We start from the raw sequence: 27,220 nt of genomic DNA, 5'->3' as shown, positions 1-27,220 counted from the left end.
CTTGTGAAAATAACTGAGCCTAGTGCTATTTTGTGGGATATTTCCTAAGAGTTTCCTATATTTGTTCTATGAAATTGGTCTACTTAAGCTTTCTAACTTTAATGGGATGAATTCTGGTAATCTGTATTCCTCTGGGAAATAACTCACTAGCCTAGAATTTCAAGTTTATTTCTGTTGAGATAACAGTTTCTTCTGGTTTAAAATTTTCCCTTGGTTTCAATAATAATTTATTTTTGTAATTTCAAATGTTATATATCTTTACTTTTTTCTTTTTTGTGATCAAATTGTGAATGTAAAAATGTACTTAATTTAATTAGCTGAAACAAGTTTAAAAGCTAATACTTGATTTATTAGAAAACTCTCAAATAACAACTTGAGATTTGGAATAACGTGGTAAATTAACTTTAAAATTGCACATCTTATGAAATCTAAATACAGAATAGTAGAATAGTATGACTTAACCATGTACCTCAAGTGGTAGTTCCAGCTTCAGTTCAGTTCAGTCGCTCAATCGTGTCTGAGTCTTTGTAACCCCATAGACTGCAGCACGCCAGGCTTCCCTGTCTATCATCAAATCCCAGAGCATGCTCAAACACAAGTCCATCGAGCCGGTGATGCCATCCAACCATCGTATCCTCTGTCGTCCCCTTCTCCTCCTGCCTTCAATATTTCCCAGAATCAGGGTCTTTTCAAATGAGTCTGTTCTTTGCATCAGGTGGTCAAAGTATTGGAGTTTCAGCTTCAGCATCAGTCCTTCCAATGAATATTCAGGACTGATTTCCTTTAGGGAGGACTGGTTGGATCTCCTTGCAGTCCAAGGAACTCTCAAGAGTCTTCTCCAACACCACAGTTCAAAAGCATCAATTCTTTGGTTCTCAGCTTTCTTTACAGTCCAACACTTACATCCATATATGACTATTGGAAAACCCATAGCTTTGACTAGACAGACTTTTGTTGACAAAGTAGTCACTACTTTTTAATAGGCTGTCTAGTTTCAACATAGCTTTTCTTCCAAGGAGTAAGCATCTTTTTAATTTTATGGCTGCAGTCACCATCTGCAGTGATTTTTGGGCCCAAGAAAATAAGGTCTGTCACTGTTTCCATTGTTTCCCAATCTATTTGCCACGAAGTGATGGGACCAGATGCCATGATATTCATTTTCTGAATGTTGAATTTTAAGCCAGCTTTCACTCTCCACTTTCACTTTCATCAAGAGGCTCTTCAGTTCCTCTTTACTTTCTACCATAATGTTGGTGTCATCTGCATATCTGTGGCTATTGATATTTCTCCTGGCAATCTTGATTCCAGCTTGTGCTTCATCCAGCCCAGCATTTCACATGATGTACTCTGCATGTAAGTTAAATAAGCAGGCTGACAATACACAGCCTTGACATACTCCTTTCCCAATTTGGAACCAGTCTGTTGTCCCATGTCCATTTCTAACTGTGGCTTCTTGACCTGTACACAGATTTCTCAGGAGGCATATAAGGTGGTCTGGTATTTCCATCTCTTGAAGAATTTCCCACAGTTTCTTGTGATCTACATAGTCTAAGTCTATTTGGCATAATCAACAAAGCAGAAATAGATGTTTTTCTGGAACTCTCTTCCTTTTGCTATGATCCAATGACTATTGACAATTTGATCTCTGATTACTCTGCTTTTAGGAAATCCAGCTTGAACATGTGAAAGTTCACAATTCATATACTGTTGAAGCCTGGTTTGGACAATTTTGAGCATTAGTTTGCTAGTGTGTGAGATGAGTGCAATTGTGCAGTAGTTTGAATATTCTTTCACATTGCCCTTCTTTGGGATTGGAATGAAGACTGACCTTTTCCAGTCCTGTGGCCACTGCTGAGTTTTCCAAATTTGCTGACATATTGAGTGCAGCACTTTCACAACATCATCTTTTAGGATTTGAAATAGCTCAACTGGAATTCCATCACCTCCACTGGCTTTGTTTGTAGTGATGCTTCCTAAGTCCCACTTGACTTCACATTCCAGGATTTCTGGCCCTAGATGAGTGATCACACCATTGTGATTATCTGGGTCATGAAGATTTTTTTGTACAGTTCTGTGTATTCTTGCCACCTCTTCTTAATATCTTCTCTTTCTGTTAGGTCCATCCCATTTCTGTCCTTTTTTGTGCCCATCTTTGGATGAAAAGTTCCCTTGATATGTCTAATTTTCTTGAAGAGATCTCTAGTGTTTCCCATTCTACTGTTTCCTTCTATTTCCCTGCGTTGATCACTTTGCTTTCTTATCTCTCTGTGCTATTGTTTGGAACTCTGCATTCAAATGGGTCTATCTTTTCTTTTCTCCTGTGCGTTTAGCTTCTCTTCTTTTCTCAGCTATTTGCTCCAGCTTCAGACCATGGATTTGATACTGGATTTTATGTAAATAGCAGTCAAATCACATTGCAGACTATAGAGAATGCTTGTTATTTTTCTCAAGGCTTAGTATCTGTACCCTCTATGTTTGAATAAGTCACTATTTTAAGAGACTCAGTAGAAGAAGGCAGAAAATATTTCTTTAAAAGTTGAAAACAGCACGCACCAGACTGTTCTTCCTTTCCTGTATTAGGGCATGGATAACCAATGAGCTGCTTCTGAACAAGTCTTTAAATTGGCAGGTAATGATGCAAAAAAAAAAAAAAAAAAAAAAAAAATTTGAGGCCAGCTGAGAATCTGTTGCCTATGTAGACAGTGGCAGCATAAACGCATGACTGTTAGGGGTAAGAGACCAAGTGGCTCAGTCATGGTGTCCAGAGGCAGTAGCCACAGATTTTAGGTCTTTGAAAGCACTGCTCCAGGGGCTCCCCTGGTGGCTCAGATGGTAAAGTGTCTGTCTACAATGCAGGAGACCCAGGTTCGATCCCTGGGTTGGGAAGATCCCCTGGAGAAGGAAATGGCAACCCACTCCAGTACTCTTGCCTGGAAAATCCCATGGACGGAGGAGCCTGGTAGGCTAAAGTCCATGGGGTCGCAATGGGTCGGACACGACTGAGCGACTTCACTTTCACTTAGGCACTGCTCCAGATGATAGCCAAGACGTCCTACTTGAATTAGTTTTATGAAAAGTTTTTATTATGATCTTTCCAACTGCCTATTTCTGTATTGTTTCTGTTTATTTTTGGGTCTAATCCTCTGGATTTCCTGAGAACTCTAATCTATTTAATATACATTCAATAGATTCTTTTTAATAAGTTCTGCCAGAGTCAATTTCTGCAACTCATAACTGAGGACTCTCACTGATATAGCTCTCTTGCCACACTTAATGGATGTGTAGTATATTTGCTTCTTAGCTTTTTCTTCCCTCCTCTAGCTAGATAAGAAGTATTTGTTTGGCTATTCATACCTTATTCCTTTCTTTTTTTTTTTTTTATTCCTTTCTTTTAATGTTACAATTTGAGCTCTCTTCTAATCATCCTTGTGTCTCTTCAATAGTGGAGAGTCCAAACTCAGCTCCTGATACAGCCTGGTGGTTTAAAATCAGCTAAAGACACAAATTTAAAAGCTAAATCTACTACTCAGTTGACTGAGTTTTAGTAAATCAATGAATCTTTCTTTCCATTGTGAATCTGTAAATCGGGGACAACATTGCCAATTTTGTGAAATTGTTATAAAAATTAAAGAAGGCAATGTTAGCAAAGACTCTCGCATAGCACTCACACATAGGAATCATTCCATGCAGTTTATGGTAATCATTAGCAGTAATTATACAGCCTCAATATAGTCTAGGACCTACAAGTATCATTCGTATTCACTGCGTGTGAGATTCCAGTCTCTGTAGTCAAATTTCAGCTTGACTTTTATATTCCTCTTGCTTTTATTTTCTCAAAATTATGCCTGTTTTCTTAGTTCTTGCTTTTAAAATGAAATTCACCCAGGCCTTAACATCTAGTGATTAAAAATATGAGCAAATACGAATCTTTAAAAACCACCAGAGTATGTTAGGATAGTACTAAGTCAAGTTCTAAGAGTTTTATGTTTAAATAAGCAAATAACATTTTACTCTAGCTCATTTAAGTAGAATTTTATGTTGTTACTGAGATGGAGTCTATAAGCTACTATAAGAGGGAAGAAGTCACTGTGAAAAAAACCAGCTCCACCATACTGCAAGCACCCCATGAATCTGCAGATCCTGTGGGACACCAAGAGGTGAACCCAGCCAGATACAGCCGTGGGCAGATTTCTGCAGTGTTGTATCCTGGGGCATTAGTATCAGTAGTGTTTTAAGAAAAAAGAGGGCTTTGTAATCAATTGCATGTCAGAATCCCTGATTATCAGGATTGCTTCTTGAGCTTTTACCATGTATGTTAGCATATTAGATATCTGAAAAATCACAAAGAAATCCTTTATTTCTTCCAATCTACCAATATGTAATTTTTAAAAATCAGTTTAATTAGTTTTTACAGAACACTTTGTGATGATCCAGTGTATGCAGTTAATATAATTCAATAATGACAAGTGAAACTGCATAGATGGGTCTGACTAATTGTGAAAACTCATAAACATAGCTAAATATTTGAATATTTATTCTTCAGGTACCAGAGAGCTTTTAAAGGCTTTTGAGGTAGAACGATAAGAAATTGGTGAGTTAGAAAAATTAACTGACAATTATAGGTAGACTTCATTAAAAAAATGAAACAGGAGGCAAGGGCATTCATTAATAAGTTATTGTGATATTTGAATTTTTAGAAAATAATTAAGAATTAGAGTAAAGGCATTGAACATATAATAGAAGCACTTAATAGAAGAGAATAATCCATAGGACATGGTGGCTAGTGGTTATGGATGTGAAAGAGAAAAAGATTTTGAGAGAAAGTAATTACAACTGGCAAGAGGGTTCATGCCTGAAAGAGTGGACAGTATATTGCACCAAGTAATTCTCAAAAAGATCAAATCAAGAGGGCTTTTGAAAAACATTAAAAATATTTTAGGAGCCTAAAATGTAGAGGATACTTCCGATGTTTTCACTCAAGTTGTTTGGAGTCATACGTGTCAAGAGTTGAATCATGTTCCAGCTGTCTATCTTGTATTTTCTAAACTTGTAAAGAGAACTAAAAGATAGTAAACACTCTCTTTGATGTGAATTGTGCCGTCTTTCACCTACTTGTTTTGTAGAAGCTAGTTTTACTGAATATGTGTCACATTTATTGATGATTTACATGAAGGAGAGATTCAACACCATGATAATCAATAATTCTTGATATTTTAGTGCTTTTTGGTAGAAGGTGCCGTAAGTATACAATGTAAAGAGATCAGGGATCTTCTAAGGGTAAAGGTTTGTGAATGGTGGGCAAAAATAAGCTAGTACAAGACAATTTTTCTCATCCTTATTGAAATATCCATATTCACTCCCTGTCTTATACTTTGGGGTATTATGATGCTTGTAAGGAATTTTGCAAGGGATGAGGGAACGTTAAAATATTCATTTTAAAACAACTGGCAAAATAGAGAGTGTAGCAAAAAAAGAAACAGACTCACAGATATAGAGAGCAAACTAGTGTTTACTAGGGAAAAGACAATGGGCAAAAGAGAATGGGGTAGAGTATTAATAGGTACAAACTACTATGTATAAAATAAAACACAAGGATATATTGTAAAACACAGGGAATATAGCCAATATTTTATAATATACTTTATAACTATAAATGGAATATAAGCTTAAAATTGTGAGTCACTGCATGGTACACCTAAACCTTATATACTAGTTTACAACTATACATCAGTTTTAAAAGTTTTTAAAATAATAATAAAGTAATACAAGAAAAAATAAAATAGATTATTTTGTTTTACATAAGTTTTTGAGTTGGATATTAACACCTCATACTGCTCTAGACTTAATTCTATCAGTTATCTTTACTGAGAGTCTAAATGATGGTGTCTTATCTTCCTTTAAATAATGCCACAGTCAAAAGAACCACAGTTATGAAACTGGTGTCCTGGTACCAGATAGGGTAAGTTTGGAAGGGCTAGAGAATTAACAAGTGAAATTAGCCAATAAAAATTGGAAGATAAAGGAATGGGCTGATGAGAAAAAACAGAGGGGGGGGGAGAGAGGAATATAGGGCTAAAAATATACATTTTGGAATCATCAGCATGCAGTAAAAATCATACCTTTACATGAAAAATAGAGAATTTCTCCAGAAAAGGAAATATAAGGAGAAGGAGATTGCAATGATTTAGAAAACCTCACAGAACACCCACAGAAGAGTAACAAAAACAAAAATTACCAGCAACGGAGACCAAGATAGATCATGTACAAGTGAAGAGAATTTGATGATAGGGGAGTATAGTAGATGGAATACTAGGTCCCCAGAGATGCCCATATCCTCATCCCTAAAACCTGTGAATATATTAAATTCCATGGTAAAGGGGAATTAAGCTTGCAGATGGAGTTTTGCTAATCAGTTGATATTAAAATAGGGAGATTTTTCTGAATTATCCTAGTATAAACAATTTAATCACAGGCTCTTGTATACAGAATAAGGAGGCATAAAAGTCAGTATTAGAGTGATGCACTGTGAGAAAGCCATCTCTGGCTTTGAAGATGGAAAAGAGCCATAAGCAAAGGAGTGCACTTATCCTCTAGATGCAAGACAAAAAAAAAATGATTCTCCAGGATGGAACATAGCTCTTCTGACACTTTTGATTTTAGCTTAGTGAGACCATTTCAGACATCAGTTCTCCAAAACTGTAATGTAAAAAGTTTGTGTTGTTTTTAGCCTCTAAGTCTATTCCAATTTGTTACAGCAACAATAGGAAACTGATACAGATGGCTATCACATGAATGTGCAATTTCAGTAAAAAGTATAGAAACCTATTACAGAGTCTTACAAATGAAGGATAGAAGCAGCAGGTGTAGCTCATATTTTCAACAAATTAGGCAGTGGAATAAGGAAGAGAAGTAGGATGACAATGTTTGAGAAACTGTTAACTGGAAAAATTCAAATGGATCTAATTAAAAACAAATTACATTGCTTGAGAAATATGTTCTATTATATTGAGTTCTTTTTCTGCAAGTAATCAGAACATTTCTTGAGATCATATGAACATTATTGTCAAAGGAAACAAATGAAAATCTCCCAAACTAATGGAGGTAATAATTAAGATCTTGTAACTCACAGAAAGTGATTTCTTTCACCATAAAGATTTTTTAAAAAGCCATCTCTAAATTATATGGAACAACAAATACTGCCAATTATGAATGTGATGAAAATAGACACTTAAGGAAAAATATCTGGCAACTTCATAAAAATGTCAATTTTACATATTAAAAGAATAAATGTATTATGATGCTGACATGATAAGCGCATCAATAGAGGAAACAAAATGAGTATGCTTAATCAAGACATATACAGAGCAAAATAGAAAACTGGAAAATTGTCAGTAATAAAAGTAAACCTGGCTTTTCACAAAGACTTTAATGAGACAGTTTAGGAATATTTAAGAGTAAAAGTTAACTAATCCTTTTAAGTGCTACTGTGGACAATATTGAATTATGTAAGGGATTTTTATGCCAAACTGATTTCATTGTAAAATACAAAACTTTATGAAAAAAAATTTACTTTGATTTGACTAAAAATACATTTAAGGATAATAATGCAGTTTTAAAATGGATCTGTCTTTATATATATATATATATATATAAAACTAAACTGTCAAATGAATTGTTTACATCATATTCCATATTTTAAAAAATTGATCTAGGAATTCTAGTGATGGAGAAGTAAGAAAACATTACTTGCAAAAAGCATTCAAAAACCAAAAGTTTGGTAAACAGCTTATTAAACTCTGTTTTACACTTTCTCAAGCACTTGAACAAATCTTGCACATACCACAAAAGTCCCAAATCTATAAATTAAATCTATCTATAGACAGATTTAATTCTAAAAGAGAAGTGAAAAATGAAAAGAATAATTTTGACTTCTTCCTAAATCTCCATTTTTTTTGTAGACCTTTTGGATTATAATGGATTGTTAACTCCACTGTTCTACTCCCTAGCACTATATTCACTACCCCAATTCTCTGATTATCAACATTTAAAGATTTCCTAAGAAAGTCTTATGTGGGCTGTTGGTTCAGATCTTTGGAACTGAAGCTCCTGTTTATTTCACATTCTCAATCATTCATTTGCCAAGTTACTCCCTACATGCTTTATCTCCTTTTGGCCTTCTTTTCTCTTAAATAATTATCAAAGCTCCCTTAGCTATACGTTGTTGTTCAGTCACTAAGCTGTGTATGACTCTTTTTGACCCCATGGACTGCAGCACTCCAGGCTTCCCTGTCCTCCACTACGCTTGGCGTTTCCTCGGACTCATGTTCACTTTGTCAGTACTGTCCTCCATCTTTCCCAGCATCAGGGTCTTGTCCAGTTTGTTGCCTCTTGGCATCAGGTGGCCAAAGTATTGGAGCTTCAGCTTCAGTATCAGTCCTTCCAAAGAATATTCAGGGTTGATTTCTTTTAGTATTGACTGGTTTGATCTCCTTGCTGTCAAAGGGACTCTCAACAGTCTTGTCCAGCACCACAGTTCAAAAGCATCAGTCCTTTGGTGTTCACCCTTCTTTATGGTCCAACTCAAACATCTGCACATGACTAGTGAAAAACCATAGCTTTGACCATATGGACCTTTGTAAGTAAAGCGATTAGTTTGGTACTATTACTACCAACAATTTGCAAAGCACTTGATATGGAATCAGCTTTTCATTTGTTTTCTCACTATTCACAACAACTTTGAGTCTAGTGTCAATCTCTCCATTTTCCAGAAAAGAAGCAAAACACAGACTCCCTGGCAGATAAATGAGAGTTTGAACCTAGGTTTGCTGGTCTCCAAAACTTTCATCTTGATGCTATTGTTTTATTACCAATTTCCCTGTCCTCTCTTCTGTCCATCATGAAAGCCATCTAACTCATTCTTTAGCTAGATTTCCATGAGTTAATCCTAAGTTACAGAAGAAGAGACATTACCTAAGACAAAAGAATTCAAGGACTAGAAACCTAAGGATAACTTCTGAAAGTGATCATCAAACCCAAACCCAACATCAGAACTCACTCAAGCCCCAAGGTATTTCCTCCACTCTAGAACCCAACAGCAGGCTTTAAAGACAGTTATGATTCTCCTTCAAAGCACTTGCTTCCACCATTTCGTCTTTCCCAGCTACCTTTCATGAAGCTCATCCTTTCCATGAGGAATGCATCCTCATACCTGTGGGTGATGTTTTGCCTCCCTTTTAACTATGTGCCCTCAACCAATAATCCTTCCTCTTCCTCTTCTCTTGCCACTAATCTGTCCAGAGACCTGGAAATATGATTCCTCTGAATAATGGAAATTTTCTGTTCAGTGCCATTGCTCCCAGGGTTCTCTTTTTCTCCTAGGAGTGTGTTTCATGTCACCCATTCTATCTCAACCCATGGAACTTGTTTTTTGTACTGTATTAAAAGTATATTTTTCTAAATTACACAGGGCCCATGGGCGGTAGGATGCTCTTGTTATCTTTAGGTAACATGATCTTTCTTTTTTCTTTTAATGTGACAGTGTTGTCTTTATTTTTCTAACAAATGTTTTCTTTTCCCTCTCTTAAAATAAGAACTTATTCATGGATTTAATGAGGACCAGATGAATCCACAAAGAATTAGCTAAGAAGCTAGATTAAAATGTGAGTGCCTGATTTAAGAATTTTGGAGAGGACTTGTGTGTCATTGTTTTTAAAAGCATCCAAGAGAATTGCAGTGTGCATCTGGGAACAAGGATCACTGTTGTAGGTAGCAGTTCTCAAGTTGGTTTTCTTAAATGGGGTAACCATATGAGTCCTGGCATAATTAATAAGAATGCTTCCTTCTCTCAATATCTTGACTTTGGATGATAAATCATATGGCTATCCTATTTATAATAATCATCTGAGTGGCCCATTAAAAATTCAGGTTATCTGACCCCATGTCTACAGATTAAATTTCTGTAGGACTAACACGAGGTTTGAGAATCTGCGCTAAAAACAATCACCATTGGCCTGAAGTGATTCTTTATTTAAAAACAAAAACAAAACCCCCTATTTATTTATTTGTTTGTTTGTTTGTTTCTGGCTGTGTTGGGTCTCTGTGGCTGCGTGGGCTGCTCTCTAGCTATGGCAAGTGGAGGCCACTCTAGTTGCAGTGCGCAGGCCTCTCGTTATGGTGGCATCTCTTGTTGAGGAGCATGGGCTCTAGGGCATGAGCGCTTCAGCAGTTGTGGCTCCTCGGCTCTAGAGCACGGGTTCAGTAGCTGTGGGCATGGGATTAGTTGCTCTGAGGCATGCCAGCCTGGATCAGGGATCAAATCCATATCCCCTGGCAGATTAACAGGCAGATTCTTTACCACTGAGCCACCAGAGAAGCCCTGCTCTGAAGTGATTCTAATGGAGATCATCCACACACTACATTTTTTTTTTAATGTACTCTATTTTTAAAAAGAGTTTTAGTTTCACAGCAAAATTGAGAGGAAGATACAGAAACTTCCCATACACCTCTGTGCCAACACATGGAGCTTCCCTCAATATCAACATTCCTCACCAGGATGGTATAATTGTTACAACTGATGAAAAGACACTGTCACATTATTTTCACCCAAGTACATAGTTTATATCAGAGCTCATTGTTAGAGTCTTACATTTCATGAGTATGGACAAATTTAAGAGTTACATTCTATGAGTATGGACAGATGTATGAGTATGGATAAATGACATGTCTCAACTATTAGTATCTGTAGGAAAGTCTGAAATCCTGAAATCCTCTGTGCTCTGTCTATTCATCGTTCCCTCAACTGCTGGCAACTACTGATCAGTTAACTGCCTCCATAGTTTTGCTTTTTCCAGAATGTCACGCAATTGGAATCACACAGTGCATCGCCTTTTCAGATTGGATTCTTTCACCTAGTAATATACATTTACAGTTCTTTCATGGCTTGATAGTTCTTTTTTTTTTTTAGTGCTAAATACGATCCCATTATCTGGGTGTACCACAATTTATTTATCCATTAACTGCTACAGGGTATCTTGGTCACCTGTGAGTTTTATCAGTTATGAAGAAAGCTACTATAGAATACAGTATGCAGGCATAAGTTTTCAACAATTTTGGGTATGTACCAAGGACCATGATTCCTTGGTTGTATGCTATATACTTAGTCTTATAAGAAACCATCATACTGTCTTCTAGAGTTACTGTAGCATTTTGCATTCTAACTAGCAATGAATGACAGTTCCTGTTGCTCCAAATTCATATTAGCATTTGATGCTGTCAATATTTTGGATTTTCTCCATTCTAATCAGGGTGTAGTAGTATCTCATTGCTTTATTTTGCAATTCCCTAATAACATATGATTAGAAACATTTTTTTCCCCATATGCCTGCTTGCCATCTATATTTTTTCTACAGTCTGATATCTGTTCAGGGTTTTTGCCCATTTTTAAATTAGGTTGTTCATTTTCTTATTTTTGAGTTTTTAGAGGGTTTTTCGGTGTATTTTGGATAAAAGTCTTTTATTAGATATGTATTTTGCAAATATTTTCTCCCAGTTTCTCACTTGTCTTCTCATTCTCTTGACTGCCTTTTGCACAACAGAAATTTCAATGTTAATAAAGTTCAGCTTATCAATTCTTTATTTCATGGACTGATTTGAAACTCATCAAAACCTAGTGATGCAGATTCTATAAGACCTGCTAACTTAAGCAGATTAAATGACTTTATCATCCCTGACGTTATATTGGCAGAGTAACAAAGAAAGTATATGCATGCAACTCAATTCCAGAAAAATAAATGACCCAATCAAAAAATGGGCCAAAGAACTAAACAGACATTTCTCCAAAGAAGACATGCAGACAGCATGTCTTAACAAGCGCTTGAAAAGATGCTCAACATCACTCATTATCAGAGAAATGGAAATCAAAACCTCAATGAGCTTCCATCTCACGCTGACGAGAATGGCTGCTATCCGAAAGTCTACAAGCAATAAATGCTGGAGAGGGTGTGGAGAAAAGGGAACCCTCTTACACTGTTGGTGGGAATGCAAACTAGTACAGTCACTATGGAGAACAGTGTGGAGATTCCTTAAAAAACTAGAAATAGAACTGCCATAGGACCCAGCAATCCCACTGCTGGGCCTACACACCAAGGAAACCAGAATTGAAAGAGACACATATACCTCAATGTTCACAGCAGCACTGTTTACAATAACTAGGACATGGAAGCAACCTAGATGTCCATGGGCAGATGAATGGATAAGAAAGCTGTAGTACATATACACAATGGGATATTACTCAGTTATTAAAAAAAATGCATTTGAATCAGTTCTAATGAGGTGGATGAAACTGGAGCCTATTATACAGAGCAAAGTTAGTCAGAAAGAAAAACACCAATATAGTATACTAATGCATATATATGGAATCTAGGAAGATGGTAACGATAACCCTGTATGCGAGACAGCAACAGAGACACAGGTGTAAAGAACAGACTTTTGGACTCTGTGGAAGAAGGCGAGGGTGGGATGATTTGAGAGAATAGCATTGAATATTGGATTGCCAGTCCAGGTTCAATGCATGAGACAGCGTGCTCAGGGCTGGTGCACTGGGAAGACCCAGACAGATGGGATGGGGAGGGAGGTGGAAAGGGGGTTCAGGATGGGGGACACGTGTACACCCATGGCTGATTCATGTCAATGTATGGCAAAAACCACTACAATATTGTAAAGTAATTAGCCTCCAATGAAAATAAATAATTAAAAAAATAGTATATGTAAATCGGTCTTTTAATTGCATATCTGATATATTCTCTGCTCTTTCACGTAGTGGAGATTAAATAAGGATCCATTTTTTTTCCCACTATGCATTTTTAAGGACCTGTAAAAATCACCATGCTTTAGAATAAAAGAAAAATAGATGTTTACATCTTTTGAAGTAGTTGGTAATTCCTTATTGCATGCCTTGGCAACTATTTCTGACGTTTAAAAACACGCCAGAAAGCTCCATCTCTTCCATTTCTAATAGCAAAATCACCCAGCTGGCTTCTCAACTCCTTTGTAAGTTCTCTCTTATTTATCATATTCAAATCTGCAGTCTTGATGCTGTTTTCATGACCGTAATTCATGCTCAACAACCTGCTTCCATTCTCAACTCAGTGAGCTGGCAATCAATTTCTTAGTCTATTTCGGAAAAAACAAAACCTAAAAATGAAGCTATTAATATATTACAAGTAAGAACTAAATCTGTTAGGTAGGGGCTGACAGATCACATTAGAATGCATGCCCTGAGGCACTGTGAGGCACGAGAAAGGACTTGTGATGCATGATACTATTACTGACCTTTGAGTTACACAATTTATCATAAAGAAAAAAAAAAAAAAACAGTTTCTTTGGTGTAGGTAAAAACCACTAAGTGATCCCTTTACCCTAGATTTCCATGAGGAGCAAATCGGTTATTGTAAAAGTTCACTAATTAGACTGTTTATTCCATCAAACAGAAATGGAATTACTACAACCTGAACAACCTCCACTTAACATAAGTTCTTAGTTTAACATTATAGGAGAAGCCAGGGTAAAAAATAGACTGTTTTGAAAATCACCGGAAAGGTTAGCCTGCCTTCAATTAGAGTTTCCCACTACTGTGACTCCTTCATTTATCTCCATGTAACACATTCACACTCTTATAAAATTACATTTTAATAAACATATTTATTTAATTATAATAAATATATTTATATAATTACATTAGAATAAACATATTTATACCACTGATAGAGCACTTCCATTTATTTATGCATGATAATTAGCTCTAAATTTGGTTTATCCAATCTTTAAAATGCTTTATGATGTATATTTTATGATGTATATTATTAATCTCATTGTATTGGTACAGATATTGAGGTTCAGGTGAGTGAAATGATTTGTCCAAGATTGCAGTTAGTAAATGGCAGAACTGGGACTCAAATCTAAGGTGGATCACCTTCAACACTCTTTGTATTGCAATGTAGTTTATTTTTTAACTGAAGTACAGTTGATGTACAATATTATATGCTGCTGCTGCTGCTGCTGCTAAGTCAGGTCAGTCGTGTCCGACTCTGTGCGACCCCATAGATGGCAGCCCGCCAGGCTCCTCTGTCCCTGGGATTCTCCAGGCAAGAACGCTGGAGTGGGTTGCCATTTCCCTCTGCAATGCATGAAAGTGAAAAGTGAAAGTGAAGTCGCTCAGTCGTGTCTGACTCTTAGCGACCCCATGGACTGCAGCCCACCAGGCTCCTCCATTCATGGGATTTTCCAAGCAAGAGTACTGGAGTGGGTTGCCATTGCCTTCTCCCTATAATATGCTATGGATATACAATATAGTGATTTATAGTTTTTAAAGGTTATGCAACATTTAGTTATTATAAATTGTTGGCTATATTTCCACTGTTTTACAATATATCTTTGAAGCTTATTCTATACATAATTGCTTGTCCCTCTTAATCCTGTACCCCTATAATGTCCCTCTCCTGTTTCTTCTCCCCAGGGGTAACCACTAGTTTGTTCTCCATATCTGTGAGTCTATTTCTTTATTGTTATATTCACTAGTTTGTTGCATTTTTCAGATTTCACATATAAATGATATGTACAGTATTTGTTTTTCTTGGACATATTTCACTTAGCGTAATACCTCCATGTTTACCCATGCTATTGCAAATGGCAACATTTTCTTGTTTTTATGGCCAAGTAGTATTCCACTGTGTAAATATACCACTTCTTTAATCATATGTCTGCTGATGGGCACTTAGGTTACTTAGGTTCCATGTCTTGGAATTTTTAAGTAATGCTGCTATGAACATTGAGGGTGAGTGTATCTTTTCAAATTACTATTTTTGTTTCTTTTGAATATTTACCCAGGGTTGGAATAATTGCTGGGTCATATGGTATCTGGGGGGCTTTCCAGGTGGCACCAGTGGTAAAGAACCCACCTGCCAATGCAAGAGATTTAAGAGATGCCGGTTCAATCCCTGGGTTGGGAAGACTCCCCTGAAGGAGGACATGGCAACCCCCTCCAGTATTCTTGCCTGGAGACTGCCATGGACAGAGGGTCCTTGCAGGCTATAGTCCATGGTGTTGCAAAGAGTTGAACATGACTGAAGCAACTTAGCAGGCATGCATGCACATGGTATTTTTTACTTACTTTTTTTTTTTTTTTAGAAATCTCCATACTGTTTTCCACAGTGGCTATATTAATTTACATTCCTACAAATGTGGTACAAGGGTTCCCTTTTCTCCACATCTTCCCCAACATTTATTATTTGTATTCTTCGTGATGACAGCCATTCTGACAAGCGTGTAGTGATATCTCATTGTGGTTTTGATTTGCATTTTCCTGATGATTAGTGATGTTGAGCATCTTTTCATGTGCTTGTTGGTCACCTGCATATTCTTTTTGAAAAAAAATGTCTATTTAGTTCTGTCCATTTTTAAATTGGACTATTTGTTTTTTTTTATATTCAGTTGTGTGAGCTACTTTTGTATTTTGGATATTAACCACTGAACAGCTATAATTGTATGTATTTTAAATAAGATGACAGCGCCTGCGATTATACCTGACATCTAACTCTATACATAATGCATTTGAAATCAATTGAAAGTACTCCAATCTAATCACTGACATGGTGCCTCATGTCAATGATTAAAGAGAGAGGTTCTCTGAGGTTTGTAATTTTCATAGACTTCTGACAGCCACAAGCCAGGGTACAGTTTGAAAAGTTTATTGAGACATAATGTGTATGCATACAGTTCTATGAATTCTGACAGAGTTGTGTAGATACTATTAGCATCAAACAGATCATGTCCATCACCCCAAAAAGTTTTGTTATTATTTTTAAGATAAACTTTTAGTTTAGCATAGTTTTAGATTTACAGAAAAGCTATGAAAATGAATAGGGAGTTCTCATATAGCCCACACCATTTCTCCTATTGCTAACTGATTTTACATTAGTATGGAACAGTTTTTATTTTTTTCCATTCCAGTGACCCAACCAAGACACTGTTTTACTTTTATTCATCATGTCCCCTTAGGCTTCTAGACTATGAAAGTTTCTTAAATTTTTCTTTTCTTAGTTCTGAGGACCTTAACAGTTCTGAGGACTACTGGTCAGATGTTTTATTGACTGTTCCTTAATGGAAATTTGCCTGATGTTTTCCTCATGATTAGATTGAAGTCATGGGTTTTTAGGGAAAACAATACAGAGAGAGGAAGTACAATTTTCACATCATGTCACTAGCAAACTATCAACATAACTTTAACTCTGTTGACTTTCATTACCTAGCCAATATAGTATTTGCCAGACTTCTGTGCTCTGGAGTTATTTTTTCATGTGCTTTCCATAGTGTATTCTTTAGAAGGAGGTCCTATGTGAAGCTTAAGCAGTGGAAGTTCTGTTCCACTTCTTTGGCAGGGCAGGGAAGTATCTATACAAATCATTTGAGATTCTTCTGTACAGAATAATTGTCTACTCCCCTCTGGTGATTCATTTAGTCAATCAATAATTTATAGAAATATATATTTAAACATATTTCTTTCAAAGTTTAGGTTTTAATCTAATTTGTTGTTTAGTCGCTGAGTCATGTCTGACTCTTTGCAACCCCCATGGACTGTAGCCTGCCAAGCTCCTCTGTCCATGGGATTTCCCAAGCAAGAATACTGGTGTGGGTTGCCATTTCCTTCTCTGGAGGATTTTCCTGACCCAGGGATTGAACACACATCTCCTGCATTGGCAGGTAGGTGCTTTACTACTGAGCCACCAGCTAAGCCCTTTAATCTAATACTATGTTTTGAATTCTGTTCCTCACTTGGTTCTAGCTATGGCTTTTAGGAACTCTTTCTATTGACCCCTGTGCCCTTTTGATATATATATCTCCATTGTTGATTTTGTTTGTTTGGTTTGGTTTAGGTTTTAGCACTATTTTGTTCTCTGGCACTACAAGATATTCTATGATAATGTTATATATTCTCCATTCAAGCCCTAGAATCAACCATTCTTATGAGGAGTTCTGGATTCTTTTATTAGAGAAACCAAGATCTGAGTTGAGTGAACTTATTGCTACTGGGGTGTTACTTCTAGGCTCCTGCAGCCCACAGAGAAGCAAATATCTCTGTGTATACTAACCCAGGTATATATACCTATCTGTACGTAATTGTATCTGTATCTATCTTATGCTAAACATGAGTTTATACTGATGTCTTGAATTGTAATTCATTGCAACATGAATCATTATAACCTTCTCCCTTGCTTATCTAGAATCCCCCACACCAACAGAATGAATCCTAGCTCCCACTATCTGCCATCCATTTACATAATTTACTTTACATATATAGCATTTTCTGAATCATTAACCTGTACCCGATTGAAACCAACTTTACCAACTAGAGTAGAATACCTATTTGAAATTCACTGGGCCTTTGCTTTTATAGCCTCCGTTCATCTACGAAGTTAATTAGGCACTGTGTGCTGATCTTTTACAAGAAAATATTTGAACTAGGATAAAAGAAGTTTTATTTAATGTATTAATATAATTAATCAGGAAAAGTTAAAAAATCTCCAAATTACTTGTAATCATGGGTGTATAGTCATGAAATAGTTTTAGAAATACAGTGTTCTTTGACTATTCTAATATTATAGTAGCTATTTTCAGATTTATTTTTCTCAGCTTCTTTTATGTTTTTGGTTTTCTGGTTTCCTTTGAGTCCAGGCATCTTTAAAAGTAGACTTCTACAGACAAGAATTAGATAGTAAAGGGAAGTTTAAAATATTTCCTATAGGTTTTCTTTATTATTCATCTTCTCATGAACTTAGAAATGTATTACAATTTATTTTTAAACATTTTAATCTGGATTCCAAATATCAATGGGTAAATGATCACAAAAATGTGACTTTAAAAATGCATTTTTAATAGAAATTAAATAAATGCTTACATTTTTAGTAATAAAATGGTATTCTCCCCCAAATATTAAGCTAATATATTATTTTATCACCTGAAATAGAAATGCTAGCAAATTCAGGTGTATCTTCTACCAGCAGAATCCTTCAAGATTATTACTCACTTGAACTTTAAACATACATATCAAAATATTCTTTCTGAATTTCTCTCTTGGAAGTCCAAGGAGGTATTTTTAACATAGTTTAGAAACAATGTAAATGAAAAAGAAACAAACAAAGAAGTAAATGACTGCTATATTTTATGCTATATATATAAAATCAGGCTGGATGCCAGGATTGGACTCTAAGTCCTACAAAATCAATTATACACACATGCTGGAATGGTAGCTGAGATTAAGGCAAATAGATTGAGCAGGGCATCAAGGATAAGGCATCCAAAAAGAGCAAACCTTTCACTGAATATCGGATATAAAACATTTAGGAGCCTACACTGAGGAAATCTTCTTTTGATTAAAAATTAATGATTTTTATTTATAAAATGACTAGCTTTGAGGTTTTATATATTCATAACTTCAAGGGGTTCTCAGATATTTCAAGTACATTCAAGCTTCTGCAGTGAGGATTCATTTTAAATTAAAGATTTATTCCTTCCAGAAACATTTTAAAGTAGTTTGTAGTACAACGTGGGGCTCCACAGTGAAACAATTGCCTCAAGAACTCTATCAGGTGGGCCTTCTCTGTCTTAACAGGATTCAAAGGAAACAGATGAGGCGAACCATGACTGAAGCCACTTGTGACCTTCTCAGGATAAGAACATTAATATATGCTTACCAGTTCCCGTTCTTTAAAAGAGTGCTTTGAAGCGTGCTTAAAAACACATAAGTGACTGGTTTTGATTTTGAGTCAAACTCCAATGGCAATAGTGTGTGACTGTCTCTTTTCCAGACAAATAAGCATCTACTGAAAGATTTACTATTTGTTTCTGTACATTCATTGATTTGAATATCCTAGACCAGTCTTCAGTCACATAAATCTAAACCCACTACAGACAGTTATTTTATTTTTTTTAAACAGTCTTTTTTTTTTTTTTTTTTTTTAAACCTTCTTCATCTTTTCTGTGTTTGCTTAGGAGTGACTTAGGCATATACCACAAGACTATAATCATTTTTCTACCAGTGAGTATTTTCTCAATATCCTTGCTCTCAGTGACTCTAAGATTTAATAAAACAAATTAGAGAAGTATGCATACATACATGACAGGTAGGTAGAATTAGGTGTATCTAAAAAGTACAAATATAAATGCATGGGTATTCAATGGAAGGAACAAACACTTTATTATGAGGATTGGGAAAATGTTGGGCATTTACTGAATGATACTGCTCTTCAAAACCAAAACCAGGATAGAATTTTAATAGATTAGGAGGAGTGATGAGGGGTTTAGGCATTGCCAAGGGAGGAGAGTGTCCTAGTGGAGGGTGTAGCATGCAGAAAAACCCAGAGGAAGGAAAGCATGCAGAGCAGGATTGAATCTATCAGGGTAAGTCATACATGGGAAATAAATGGGGCTGAAAATAAGTATCAAGAACCTACTATTGAAGGTCATACACGTTAGGGTAATAATTTGTTCATTCTTGAAGGATCAAATAAATTGGGCTTTACAATTTTAGAACTATTAATATAGAAGCATTGTGCATAAATTGATAAAGACAAGATATTAATACACAGACACTAGTTTAAAATTATTATTTCTTATAATAATCCAGGTAGTTCAGCTGGTAAAGAATCTACCTGTATTATAGGAGACTCTGGTTCAATTCCTGGGTCTGAAAGATCCTCTGGAGAAGGGAGAGGTTACCTATTCCAGTATTCATACAGTCTGGTGGCTCAGACTGTAAAGAATCCGCCTGCACTGTGGGAGGCCTGGGTTCGATCCCTGGGTTGGGAGGATACCCTGGAGGAGGGCATGGCAACAAACTCTAGTATTCTTGCCTGGAGAATCCCCATGGACAGAGGAGCCTGATGGGCTATAGTCCATGGGGTTGCAAAGAGTCAGACATGATTGAATGACTAAGCACAGTACAGATGAGGAGAAATGAGGATCAAAGTAGTCTGATCATTATTAAAATTAGAAGGGAAGGAGTGATGAGCTAACTATTATGATGCTGTGACCAGTAGAGTTTGGTAACACCGACATGGTACTGAAATATAAAATCAAAGATGACAAAGAAATTCTGACTCCAAGTGCCTGGGAGAATAAGCATGCCCTTATAACAACAACAAAAAAACTGGCTTCTAGAATTGTGTCAAGGAAAGTTATGAGGATGTTAAGTTTGACTTAACCAAGGAATTAGTATTGAAGTGGCTTAGGTGACACTCAATTATACAGCGTAAGGAAGAATGGGCCATTAAACTGAAAAGGAGCCTGAGTTCTGGAAACGATAATTTGGGGAACAAGGAAACATTGGAGAAGCTGTGAGAGGAATAGATGAGAGAAAATGAAAGGAAGGAATTAATAGTGAATAAAGAATGACATGGTGTCTTATTTTTTCTTTTCAGGTTTCATTTTTTTCTTCCCTTTTTTCTCTTCTCCTTTCTTTTCTCTCTTTCCTTGCTTCTTTCCCCAGTGGAATGCTACCCTAGATTTTCATCCATGGAAATCTATAAGAGAAAACACTAACACTGCTGTTATATTTAGAGAGGATCTTCCCTGTCTCCTAGAAGTGTTGTAAAGAGTGAACTTCTCTCCAAACTGGTTTGCATTTTTGTACAAAGATACTAAATGTAAACAAAGCACTGCTATTCAAATGATATATGTGATGCTGCCCATATAAATGGGAAGTGTTGCATATATTTTAAAAGGAACACACGAGTTTATTCCTCAAGGGAAATTGTTAATTTATGTACTATGCTTCTTCTAAAGGTATGTGCATGATTCATAAATTAGTTTATAAGCAATGTTATATTGGAGAAATAAAGCTAAGAGGATACTTAACTGTTCCCAAGTATTTGAAAGATTTATTTTATAATAATCAACTATTAACCAGTTTATTGTAGAGAAGAGGAGAAGGAAATTGATTTAAGTTTCACCTGTAAAATTTTATGTAAGATACAAATCTTACTTAAGCACCTTGATTTGTTCTGGTCTCTTGAAAAAGGAAAACTAATTTTTTCTTTGGTATATTTTTTGACCCTATATTCTCTGTTCCTCATATTTACACTCCTTAATTTTATCAAATAATTGAGAGAACATTGACCAAACACCTGCAATAAACCCTTTCTCATATTACTGTTTTTGTAAATCCCCTCAAAAGAGCCAATTAAATTTGTTTGCTTAACTATTTTATCACCACCTTTATCACTATTGCCTATTCTGGTGTTTAAATATGTTTGATGTCCATGACAGTGACAATTTTAGTCAATCACAATATTCTTGACAGTAAAACATTATATGTTTCTTCTCTACATTTCAAAGAAAAGTCATTTAAAATATCACAGAGTGAAGTAACTCAGAATGAGAGAAACAGATATCATATATTAACACATGTATGTGGAATCTAGAAAAATGATACTGATGAACCTATCTTCAAAGCAGATATAGAGATACAGATATAGAGAACAAACATGAACACCAAGGTGGGGCATGGGAGGATATGATGAATTGAGAGATTGGGATTGATACTATATATAAAATAGATACCTCTTCATGGATGACAGACTTATCTTGGTGAAGGGGCTCCTGTAACTCAATGAAGATATGACCATGCCATGAATGGCCACCCAAGGTTTTACAAATAGCTGAGAAAAGAAGAGATGTGAAAGGCAAGGGAGACAGGGAAAGATATACCTAGCTGAATGCAGAGTTCTAAAGAATAGCAAGGAGAAATACAGTCTTAAATGAATAATGCAAAGAAATAGATGAAAACCACAGAATGAGAAAGACTAGAGATCTCGTCAATAAAGTTGGAGATATTAAGAGACCATTTCATGCAAAGGATGGGCATGATAAAGGACAGAAACAATAAGAACCTAAAAGAAGCAGAAGAGATTAAGAAAAGTTAGCAATAATACACAGAACTATACAAGAAAGGTCTTAATGACCTGAATAACTACAATGGTGTGGCCACTGACCTAGAACCAGACATTCTGGAGTGTGAAGTGATAAGTGGGCCTTAGGAAGCATTACTACCTACAAAGCTAGTGGAGGTGACAGAATTCCAGCTCAACTATTTAAAAGCCTAAAAGATGGTGCTGTTAAAGTGCTGTGCTCACTCAACATGTAAGCAAATTTGGAAAACTCGGCAGTGGCCACAGGCCTGGAAAAACTCAGTTTTCATTCCAATCCCAAAGAAGGACAATGCCAAAGAATGTTCAAACTACTGTGCAAAATTGTGTTCATTTCACATGCTAGCAAGGTAATGCTCAAAATCCTTCAAGCTAGGCTTCAGCAGTATGTAAGCCAAGAACTTCCAGATGTACAAGCTGGGTTTCTAAGAGGCAGAGTAACCAGAGATCAAATTAACAACATTCATTGGATCATGGAGGAAGCAAGAGATTTCCAGGAAAAAACACTGACCTGTGCTCTATTGACTATGCTAAAGCCTCTGGCTTGTGGATCACAACAAACTGGAAAATTCTTTAAGAGATGGGAATCCCAGACCACCTTACCTGTCTCCTTAGAAACCTGTATGTAAGTCAAGAAGCAACAGTTAAAACCCTATTTGGAACAACTGACTAGTTCAAAATTGAGAAAGGAGTATGACAAGGGTGTTTATTGTCACCCTGTTTATTTACCTTATATGCAGAGTACATCATGCAGAATGATGGACTGGACAAGTTACAAGCTGGAAACAAAATTGGCAGCAAAAACATCAACAACCTCTAATATGCAGATGATACCACTCTAAAGGCAGAAAGTGAGGAACTAAAGAGCCTCTTGTTGAGGGTGAAAGAGGAGAATAAAAAAGTTAAAACTCAACATTCAAAAAACTAAGATCATGGCATCTGGTCCCATCACTTCACAGAAAACATTAGAGGAAAAAGTGGAAACAGTGACAGACTTAGACATCTTGGGCTCCAAAATCACCAAAGACAGTGACTGTAGCCATGAAATTAAAAGACACTTGCCCCTTGGAAGGGAAGCCATGACAAACATAGACAGTGTACTAAAAAGCAGAGACAACACTTTATGGACAAAGGTCTGTATAGTCAAAGTTATGATTTTTCCAGTAGTCATGTAGGGATATGAGAGCTGGAAAGAAGGTTGAGGACTGAAGAATTGATGCTTTCAAACTATGGTGCTAAAGAAGACTCTTGAGAGTCCCTTGGGCTGCAAGATCAAACCAGTTAATCCTAAAGGAAATCAACTGTGAATATTCATTGGAAGGACTGTTGCTGAAGCTCCAATACTTTGGCCACCTGATGCAAAGAGCTGACTCATTTGAAAAGACCCTGATGCTGGGAAAGATTGAAGGCAAAAGGAGAAGGGGAAGGCAGAGGAATGAGATGATTAGATAGTGTCACAGGCTCAATGGAGATGAATTTGAGCAAATTTCGGGAGACAGAGGAAGACAGAGGAGCCTGGTATGCTACAGTCCACGGGGTTGCAAAGAGTCAGACATGATTTAATGACTGAACAACAGCAACATAAAATATATAACTATTGAGAAGCTACTGCATAGCTCAGGGAGCTCAGTACTCTGGGGTGACATAAATGGGAAGGAAATCCAAAAAAAAGAGGATATATATGTATATATATCAGTCGTAAATATATGACTGCTTCACTTTGCTATACAAAAGAAACTGGGATATAAAGCAACTATACTCCAGTAAAATATTTTTTAAAACATGTATAACTGTATCTAGTGGGGATGAGGTTGGTAGTTTTTAGTTTTTGCTTTCTATGTTTTGTTTCTATCAGGAATACCAATCTTTGCTAAATATATAAACAATTTAGATTAATAAAAAAAAAACTTGTGTTGCTTTCATATCTTAACTATTGTAAATAATACTGCAATGAAAATTAATGTGCATATAATTTTTCAAATTACTGTTTTTCTTTTCTTTGTGTAACACCCAGAAGCAAAATTCTTGGATTATAAGGCAGTGACCATTGATAGATGAATGGATAGGAAGATGTGATGTGTGTGTGTGTGTGTGTGTGTGTGTGTGTGTGTGTGTGTGTGTGCAGGGGTAGGGGGTGGGAGGGTGATGGAATATTACTCATTCAAAAATGTGAAATTTTGCTGTTGACAACAACATGGATGGATTTTCTGGGTATTATGTTATGCACAGTAAGTCAAACAGAGAAATAAAAATATTATATGAGCTCATTTATGTGTGGAATCTGAAAGACAAAACAAATAAAACAAAAACAGACCCCTAGAGGATATTACTGGGTGGATGCTGGGAAGTAAAACATGGATGAATTTTCTGGATATTATGCTGTGCATAGTAAGTAAAACAGAAGTACAATTAGGAGATGTAAAATAGGTAAAGAGTATTAAGAAGTATACACCTCTAGTTGTAAAATGAATACGCCATGGGGGATGTAATATACAGCCTAAAGAAAATGATCAATAATTGTGTAATATATTTATATGGGGACAGATGGTTACAAGAATTATCGTGATGATCACTGCATAATGTATGCAAATAGAAAATCATTATACAGTATACATGAAACTAACATGATGCTATATGTCAACTATATTTCAATACTAGAAAAAAACTAGTGAGTACCTAGATTATCTTTTGAGATTATTATTATCACATCATATTTTCATGCTTCCTATTCTTTGTTTTTATTCTTTTTGATGTACTAAAAAATCCTAAAGTGTTATTATCTTCAAGAAGCAAGGTCATTATTTTTTACTTCAAGATAATGATCTCCTTCATGCCCTCGACACTCCATCCTTGCCGCAGTTAGGTAGTTTAATATGCAAATAGAAGAAGGCTGGCAAGGAATATTGAGTTAAGGACCAGCTAACTGTTAACCACCACCACAACACTCTCCCATGAAAACAGGGATGTAGTGAATTGATGACAAGCATCACCATATGCTTAAAGGTAAACAAAACAGGAGGTTCAGTTGTGCCACTGACAAAACATGAAGGAAAAAAAAACAACAATTCCCATCACAGGCCCCTGATTTAAAAGTGCTCCAGGCCATCATTGTTCCACAGCTAGGAGCATAATAAATTAAGAAAAAGTAGTATATGCCTGAGATGGAACCTGGTGGGATATGTGAGTAAACTAAGAGGTAGAGAGTTTGAGAGAAAAAAAATACAGTAGCCTTGGGTAAATAATATAAGAAGCAACAGAACAAGGTGCCAGAATATTGCACTAATAAGCTAATAACTTACAGCTGTGATGCACATTGCTCTTGCTGTCTCTGTCTCCTGACCAGTTCATAGTCAAGGAGTTTCTGCTACTGTATAAAGGCATGATTAAGCCAGACTTTAATGAAAAAAAAAAATGTATGGGGTAGTTCACAGAGAAGTGACAGGCATTCTGGGAAAAACATTGAATAAAGAATGAGAAAGCAAAGTGGGGGGACTGTCTCCACACTTTTGGGGGTAGCATGGGGTGCGCCACCGATGTAGATACTACTGCCCCGAGCCAGTTGTGATAGAGGATTGGCCAAGCAGAAAGGCGCTGAGCTCACCCTCTCTCATGGGCACACCAAAATCACATCTGTAGAATAACCGTTTATGAAAAAGACTAAAACCCACCAAAAACAAAACAACAAAAAAAAAACCTTCTACAACTAAAGACATAAATAAGGAACCACAACAAGATGAGTAAGAAGGATGGATACAGTTGAGTCCCGTATCCTTGAATGATCAACCCATACACTGGAGAATAACTGCATTGCAGAGTTTCTCCCACAGGCATGAGAGTACTGAGCTCCATGTCAGGACGAATTCAGAGCATTTGGCATTGAAGGCCAGTGTCGCTTAATTTCAGGAGTCTCAAAGGACTATGGGAAATAGAGATTTCACACTTAATGGTGCACACAAAATATCAATCACTTAGATACCCAGGACTAAAGAAGTAATTTGATGGAGCATGGCCCAGACCTACCAGCTGGTCTCCCAGCTGGTCTCCCAGAGAAGCAGAGGGTGGCTGAGGCCCACTCTGGGGACATAGACCCTGGTGGCAGCCGTTATGGGGAGCTCCTTTTACCACATGGATGCTGGTGGTAGAGGCAGCCATTGTGGATTCCTCCCTCCAGCTCATTAGCACCCAGACCTGGCTTTGTCCAACAGCCCAGAGAAGCAGGAACACAGCCTCACCCATAAGCAGACAGGCTGCATGAAGATCTCTAAGCCCCCAGCAGCCTCTGGACATGGCCCTGCCCATCAAAGGGTCCAAAACCCAGCTCTACCGACAGTGGGCAGGCAAGAGTCCCAGAGCCCCTGGGCGCCAGCGGTGTACTCCAGGGAACCTGCCTGAGCCTCTGGACCAGCACCCACCAGCAGAGAGCAGATGCTGAACGGGAGAAAACCTCGATTTTTCAGCCTGCAGACTTAGCCTAACCGCAGCAGGCCAGAATCTGCCCTGAGACTATCTGGTCCCTGGCCCTGCCCACTAGCAGGCCAACACAACCTTTGAGACATCCTGGATCCCATATCCAACTGTGTCAGGAACCATTCCCCTGCAGCCAGTGGTCTGACACCAGTTCTGGGATCCCTGGATTCTGTATCCAGGCTCCAGGACCCAGTTTAGCTGCCAGCAGTCCACCATTAACTCCAGGAATGATCTTTACTACCAGTAGGGAAATAAAAGCCCTGGATCCTGACTCTGCCCTCTGGCTCATACCAACACTTGCCCTGGGACACCCTGGGCTCTGCAGTCAGCGGCCTCTTGACCTGGTTCTGCCAACCAGTGTTGGAAACATACACGCAAGGTGGAGCCTGGCATCCAACCAAACTAGGGGCCAACCAAGCTTACCAGACCATCCATATAGTTAGCTCACCACAACACATGGATTCATGCAGACCTCATTGGGAGAACCGCTAGAGCGCTTACCTTAGGTGATGAGAGGATAAGTGTGCTTCTGGGTTGCATAAGATGCCTCCTACAGAAGGTCATTTCTCCAAGGTCAGAAAACATAAGAAACCTACGAGATATATAAAAACACAAACAGAAACTTAGGAAAAATGAGGCAACAGAGAAACATGTTCCAAATGAAGGAACGAGATAAAACCCCAGAAGAAGAACTAAGTAAAGTGGAGGTAGGCAGTCTGTCTGAAAAAGAGTTCAGGGTAGTGATTAGAAAGATGATCCAAGAACTTGGAAGAGGA

Source organism: Muntiacus reevesi, chromosome 4 (genome assembly GCF_963930625.1).
Source record: "Muntiacus reevesi chromosome 4, mMunRee1.1, whole genome shotgun sequence".
NCBI lineage: Eukaryota > Metazoa > Chordata > Mammalia > Artiodactyla > Cervidae > Muntiacus > Muntiacus reevesi.
Note: the sequence above shows the minus strand (reverse complement) of the source record.